We start from the raw sequence: 7,092 nt of genomic DNA, 5'->3' as shown, positions 1-7,092 counted from the left end.
TATATATATATATATATATTCGTTCATTCCACTCTTCGTTCTTTCGTTCCCCCTCGCTCATATTTCCTTGCCTTCTCTACTTGCTCACTTTCCCTCCACATTTCACTTCACTGTGTCCCTGTTATTTTTACTCGCCCCTCCTTAATTCTTTTGTCCCTCTGCCTCCACCTCTCTCTCATCTCTTCCCACGTCACCGGTGTTCGCCCAAGCCTGTTCTGTCTTTATTGGCCGGCAGTTGCGCGTGCAAAATCGATATTCCTCCCTGTGCCTGTAGAACCTTATATTCCTGCCGTAAGGCTTTATTTCCTCAGACGTCAGCTTAATTTAATTCGTCCTTAGTCGAAAGACACCTGTTATGTCCTGTTATTATTTTTATTGTTTTTGTTTAACATTGTTCGTTTTTTTCTGTCCTTGTTTTCGTATACATTCGCTGCTTTCTTCCAAGGAATCTGATGCTCTTAGCTTAGTTTTTCCTTGGAGATGGCCAGATTGGAGCAATCTCGAGTATAAACAACCGAAATTGCAAAGATAATCTGGAACTCGACTGATGAAAGAAAACTCCGAATGACCCGTCCTTGTTTTCTTTGTATCGTTTATCTGAATGTTTTGTTGTCCCTTTCTTGTATCACTTAACTGTCAGGATGTTTTGCGTTCTTGTGCCATTTTGTGAGCATGTGTGCACTTGTGGGAGTATGTGTGTGTGTGGGTGGGTGTGTGCGCATGTGTGTAGCTATGTGTGTTTGGTTATATGCCTTGATTGGTGCTTCTCTTGTATATGTCTTCCACCAGCATTTGACAAATGGTGTTGTTTTGTTTACACTCCCCACCCTTTTCACGATTTCAAATGTGTGACTGTTCGGACCTTGTCATTAAACATTTCATTAAACTACCATTATTTAACAGACTATTGCTAATGACAGTATGGAAAGAAACAACTACTCGTATATTAATCATTATTTATATTACCACTGGAATCCAAATTAAAATGTGATAATGCATGTCTGGCAACAACTTTCTCTTTCTATACACCTACTATCTTTCTAAAATAACATCTAGGAGTTAACTTCCAGGAATGGTAATAAAATATGCCAGCCTCAGAGAACCTGATAGATAAGAAAAATGAAAATTGGACGAACCTGTCAAATGACTGCACAATGGAATCAAATATTTGATATAACTGTATACTGAAAGCTGAATAATATAATTTTCACAGCTCAGCAATTGTTTCATAAACGGTTTTTATAAAAGAAAAGCGGACTAAAGCGTAGGGTAATTTTACACTCAAATAATTTAAGACCTAATAACTTCGAACACGAACTTACGATGTCTAGGAAATCTGTCATGGAAAAGAACTGCCGTCAAACAAATTTCTAATAAAAGTTTGCTTCTAATTAACAAGCTATTTGCAAGACAATGGAAAAAACTACTATCGCTCTGAAGGTGTGTGCATGGCACATAGGCATAGATATGGCTCTCAGATGAAAAAGCTAGCTTTGCAGCCATATGATTACGGGTTCAGTCCCACTACACGGTACCTTCGGCAAGTGTCTTCTACTATAGCCCAAGGCGAACCAGTGTTTTGAAAGGGAATTTGGTAGACTGAAACCGTGTCGTTTATATGTATGTGTTTGTGCCCCACTGCACCGCTTGACAACTGGTCTTGGTTTGTTTACACCCTCGTGATATCCATTTGGCAAAAGTGGAACGATAGAATAAATACCAAACTTTAAAAATAAGTTCTGGTGTCGATTTGCTCAACTAAAATTCTTCAGTGTGGTCTCCCAGCATGGCGACAGTCCAATGACCGGAACAAGTAAAGAGTAGAACACAAATGATGCAAAATAGATCTGACTCTCGAGCCGACCTAAAATAAATTTCATTTAGCACTTAGATTTTAATGATTGAATATTTATAGCCGTCCACAACTAATCATACCGCATTAAATCCAATGATAACACTCGACCTTTGAAAATGGCAACATAATGTGAAGGCACTCGGAAAAGCCTGATTGTTGGATACTTGTACAAGTTATTGTCATTCTGTAAAATGTCATTCCCATATATATCTATAATATGGGAGACAAAAGTGTCATAGTAATTTGGCTCGCTGCAGTAAGGGCATATCTTGTTATGAAATAAACTACGCAGTCTTTAGAAACAGACTTATTGCTTCCATAAATAAGCAACCTCAATGAATATCTCTAATGTAAGTTTAGTCCAGCAAGATAGTTCCTGAAGAGTTGGCAGGTAGAAAGTGAGGAATGGGTGATGTATCAAAAAAAGAAAAGAAAAAGAAAACCTTTAATTAATAAAAATAATGTAAGGAATACAAAAAAGAGAGAAAAACAAAAACCTTATGGAAGTTTGGGTTGCTTGGGAAAATTGACTATTGTCTGTTTATGGTTTTTGAAAGAACAGTATTTGACAAAAGTGCTGAAGTGCACAGCTGGTGTCGTAGAAAGCTTTGTGAAGACCTAGTCAACTAACTTCATTCTTGTAATTGAAAGCTCCGTGATTTTATCTTCCGCTAGAAATCGTTGAAAGTGAATATTCGACAGAAGACTGTCTGCCTATCTTACTGTTCACTTTAATGTTAATTCCCGTTATCTGATTTACTAATTTCTTTTACGAATTTAATCCATAATTTCTCCAATTTCATCCATAATTTCTTGACAATTGAAATATTTACACAGAACATAGTTACAATTCTAAGAAGCAAGATATAGAAGAATGGACGTAGCCAAAATAAATATTCCTACTTGACAAGTGAACGTGAGAGAATTGCTTACCAAACCAATTTTACATGAATGAATTCTATTGCCTTTCATCTATACAATGAGTACGAATACGGAGATACTGGCTAAATCATATAATGTAGTGAACATGGATTGAATAACCAAAACGTATTCAAAGAATATTTAAAGAACATAGCGCAATATACTACGGGTTGAAATATAAAATTATTTCTTCTCAACAAAATAATAATCCATGATACATTCGCAATATCATTATTTGAGATACTTGACTGCACAATAGAGAAAATCCTTTTCGTGTGTATTAAAACCTGTGAGATCCTCGTTCAGAAGCGGCCACTGAAACAGAGATATCGACAGTGTCCATCTCAGAAGAAAAGGCGAGGAAGAGATTTATTTATGATCAGTGTAATAAATATCATTTGAATGTTGTATCATATATATAACACCCAACTAAGAAATATCAACAACAACAAAACATTAGCCAAGTTTTTAAAATTAAATAGTTTAGCACCTAAAGATCGGACATGAATATCACAAGCGGCCGATGATCCTGAATATTATCTCTGTAATATAACTGTTGAACGAACGGATTTCACCGTAGACTAAAATAAGGAAGACTTCGCGTACCACAAATGGTTACGCAAGCGTATTTTTTCATAAACTCGGAAATAGTCTATCCCCCAAGTAAATCTTCATCCCAAAACTTTATGAGCAATGGTCTTTCATTTGTGACTATCCCATATTGATTCTTTATTTTAGGTGTATTCATGGACCACAATATATAATATAACCCACCTTCTTTAAAATGGAAAGACGTCATGAGGTACCTCTGGCTGCTATTTCTAGCAGATTGAGGGAAGATAAAGGGGGACCATCGCTGACTTGTAATTTATCAGATTTCCTATTGAAGATAATAGATACCTAAGCTCTGATACGACCGAATATGAAGATTATGTTACAAATTTGAGGAACGTATTTCATATTATTTATGATGCTTTAGTACGGTGATGAGGAAGTGTTCATGACAGTATCAAGCCTCTGTAAATAGTGAAGGGCGGGGAAGGAGGAAGGGAGCTCTAAACCTAAGACCTGCACCAAATACTTGTAACAAAGTGGGGTCCACTAATGGTATCCAAGGTGCTGGCTAGGGTTGTTAAACTAAGCAACAGTTTAAATCAACCACCCAATTATGCTATCTGGGTAACTCGGAACTCATTGTGTCAGAATAAATGTTGCAAGGGACCCTGTGGAAAGTTTTGCAGCTCCCCCGAAGGCCGCCTTTGACTAACACTATTCTATCGGCCACAAAAGTATGAAAGTTATAGTTGACAGTATGTGATCAACAGCTACCGCAAAATGTCATTAAGGTCCCACATTTCGTTGCAGCAGAAAGGTTTTAATAAAGCAATATACAATGCTATCAGTAGTAATTTTATGTTTCGACACAGACAATATTAAAGGAATATTGCTATCAAAACCTCAATCATAGCCGAACATAAGAGAACTGAGTTACTTGTGTTGGACAGAAAAATAAAAGATAAAATATATGTAGAGTTATAACGGTTGTCTGTTTTGCAGATGGAAATATTTCTATAAAGCTTAATGAGAAAAAGAATATTTTTCTGACAACCGTTTCGAAACTGCGCAGTTTATGCATTATGTTTGGATCTATTTGGAGCATTCGTTTGTTATGAAATGCTTAAAAGTTGGTACCAAAACGTTAGTTAATCTCAGGATACAAATTGTAAAAACCAGCCATGTGGTATTTTATAAATGCAATCTGTAATGTCGAGAGGAAAACATGGAAGCTATTTCCTTACTCAACATATAACGCTTCAACGTTATTGACTAAACTCCAGTTGCAGACACTTGAATGATTGTCAGAAACTAATTCCTTTTTGTAGAAAACATTCAAATAATTGGAAAGATTAATGAGAAATACATACAGGTCATTTATGAGAGGTTGAGGAATGAATAATGTCTCTTTTGGACATTCTGAATAGTTCTAATTGAAACTTGTCACTAATTCGAGCCGTGTAGGTGTATCTGTTTGTCCTAGATTCTTCTCATTTCAATTGCGTTTTCAAACTTACAGTAGACATTTTATCTTAACTTTGTTTAAAACTTGAATATATCAATTGAAACATATAAATGTATTTATATACATAAGTGAGAGAAAGAGACAGAGAGAGAGAGAGAGAGAGAGAGAGAGAGAGAGATAGAGTGTGTGTGTGTGTGCACTGGTGTATGTATATATACATGATGAGCATAGATCAACTAAGAGCCAGATTATAATGTATGCTAGGGTTGATCATATAGCATGATCAACTATAAAACCTTTCGATGACATTCCTCCAGCATAGCCACAGGCCAACAACTAAAGTCAGTAACGTATTCGAGGAATAAAAGACTACGTCTATGAATATACAGGAATAAGTTTGCACATATATGTGAAAAGACATAAAAACAAATTTCATCGGAATTTATAAAGAGAATATATAATTATGTACACATGTTACACAACTTATTGTGTCTTATTCTGTGAGAACAGCAAAGAGAAAATTTAACATGATTAATGAAGCTATTATAGTTTTGTTTCTAAATATTAGCATGGCAGAAATCGATAAGACCGTATTTCTTCATTGCTTTTCATTTAAGATGTAAGAGAATAAACAGGTGTATTTAATGACCAATAAGCAACAACATAAACATATATTTGCAAAGGCGGAATACGTATATACACGCAGACGTGTTATATATGAGTGCATTTGTGTGTAGGTGAGTGCGTGTGTATGTATGTGTGTATGCATTTATACGTGTAAATACATATAGATATGTGCGTATAATTATGCATGAATGTTTCCTGTTTTTAAATATTTAAATTCTTCCCCTGAGGAAGGAACTGGTTTCTAACAAAGATAAAACGCTCTACCGTTGGAATGTAGATAATGAAAAACAATGTCAAATTGTAAAGCTGGGAAAAGTCTTGTATATTTTACTGTTTCACTTACAGATGGTATTTGTAATGTGCGAGTTAATTGGTTCAATGCTTATACTGAAAACACTAACTTATCCAGATTATCATTTGAACATTTATTGAAAAAACGTAGTGCACCAGTTATTATGGGTATAAATGTAATTTATAATCTGAATATAGGAGCTGGAATTTTCCCAGCTGTTATCCCTAGTTATTATTTCTCCCGTATGTGTGTGTGTATATATACATTTGTACATGGTCTGATCAATAAGTATCCGGCCTGTTGCCATAATAACGAAGCTAAAGCACGCAGAGTAAAGCCGCTTGGTACAGATTGACCTTGGACTCTGTAGTGCATGTGAACTAAGTTTTAACAGTCTATTTTACTCCTGCTGTTTACAGTAGTGCTTGGAATTAACGTGTGTAGCGTGTGTTCGTCACATTGACCATGACAGAAAAAGTTGAGCAGAGAATCTGCATGAAATTTTGCAAAAAGCTTGACGTTACCTTCTCAGAGGCCTACGCAAAGTTTTCAAAATTATCATTATCCACAAAATCAAGGAGCTTTTGTGCAACTGAAGCCTCGGTGTCTTTTATGGTCAGCTGAAAGCCGTTTTGGGACAAACTTAGCAGACACGCATCTCATATCTAAATCTACGGTGATAATGGTCTGAACCGAACCGTAATTAATCTGCACATCCTCTGATAACTCACGGATGGTGAAACTATGATTTCCTCGGAGGTAGAATTTCATTGGTCTCGAGTTAGGTGACGTCAGCAAATGGTGTTGGTAAAATATTACTGGTCTTAGAGATAGGTAACGTCGGCAACTGGTGTTTGCATGGTGTTATTGTATGAGGATTTGGGGTTGCGGTTTCGAAAACCGATTGAAAGACTTACTAAAATTGTCAAAATTGTCTGTTGTTCCTGGTTGAAACTGAGTTTTATTTTTCTTTTTCTCTTTAGTGTTTATACTTCTTTCTAAAGGATATTCTGATGTGGTTTATATTTTCTCATGAGTATGCTTTCCTTACTTAAACGGAATTGGGTTGAAGTGTTTCCGCTGCGTTTATAGAAGGAGAAGGTTTGGTAATTCGGGTTTAAGTTTACGGGCGTTGGTCTAGGTTTTGATGCACTCTCATAATATTATTGACTGTTATGAACATTTAAATTTGTCAACGTTGAAACTTTTAAACATGTTTTTCTAATCCATAATTCTAAATTTTTTACCATTGATAAACACGTGTGCGCTCTCACGCACACACACACGCACTCACACACATATATATATGTGTGTGTGTGCGTGTGTGTATGTATATATGTATATATAAATATATATATATATATATATATATATATA

General features: G+C 35.6%; 1 protein-coding gene across 11 annotated transcripts in view; it reads right to left on the bottom strand.

Annotated features, from left to right (window-relative positions):
- LOC106871985 (FMRFamide receptor) overlaps positions 1 to 7,092 on the bottom strand; it is a 337,948-nt gene that overhangs the window by 48,827 nt on the left and 282,029 nt on the right. The window contains exon 1 of one of the 11 annotated variants that reach the window (XM_052969028.1): positions 4,702 to 4,868. The exons of the other annotated variants lie outside the window; for them this stretch is intronic. The gene's annotated coding sequence lies outside the window, so the exon portion shown is untranslated. Of the gene's footprint in view, positions 1 to 4,701; positions 4,869 to 7,092 lie in introns of those variants that run through there. 11 annotated transcript variants of the gene reach the window in all.

The sequence above is a fragment of the Octopus bimaculoides genome, chromosome 6 (assembly GCF_001194135.2).
Source record: "Octopus bimaculoides isolate UCB-OBI-ISO-001 chromosome 6, ASM119413v2, whole genome shotgun sequence".
NCBI lineage: Eukaryota > Metazoa > Mollusca > Cephalopoda > Octopoda > Octopodidae > Octopus > Octopus bimaculoides.
The sequence above is the reverse complement of the archived record's forward strand: the minus strand, read 5'-3'. Positions and strand labels throughout refer to the sequence as shown.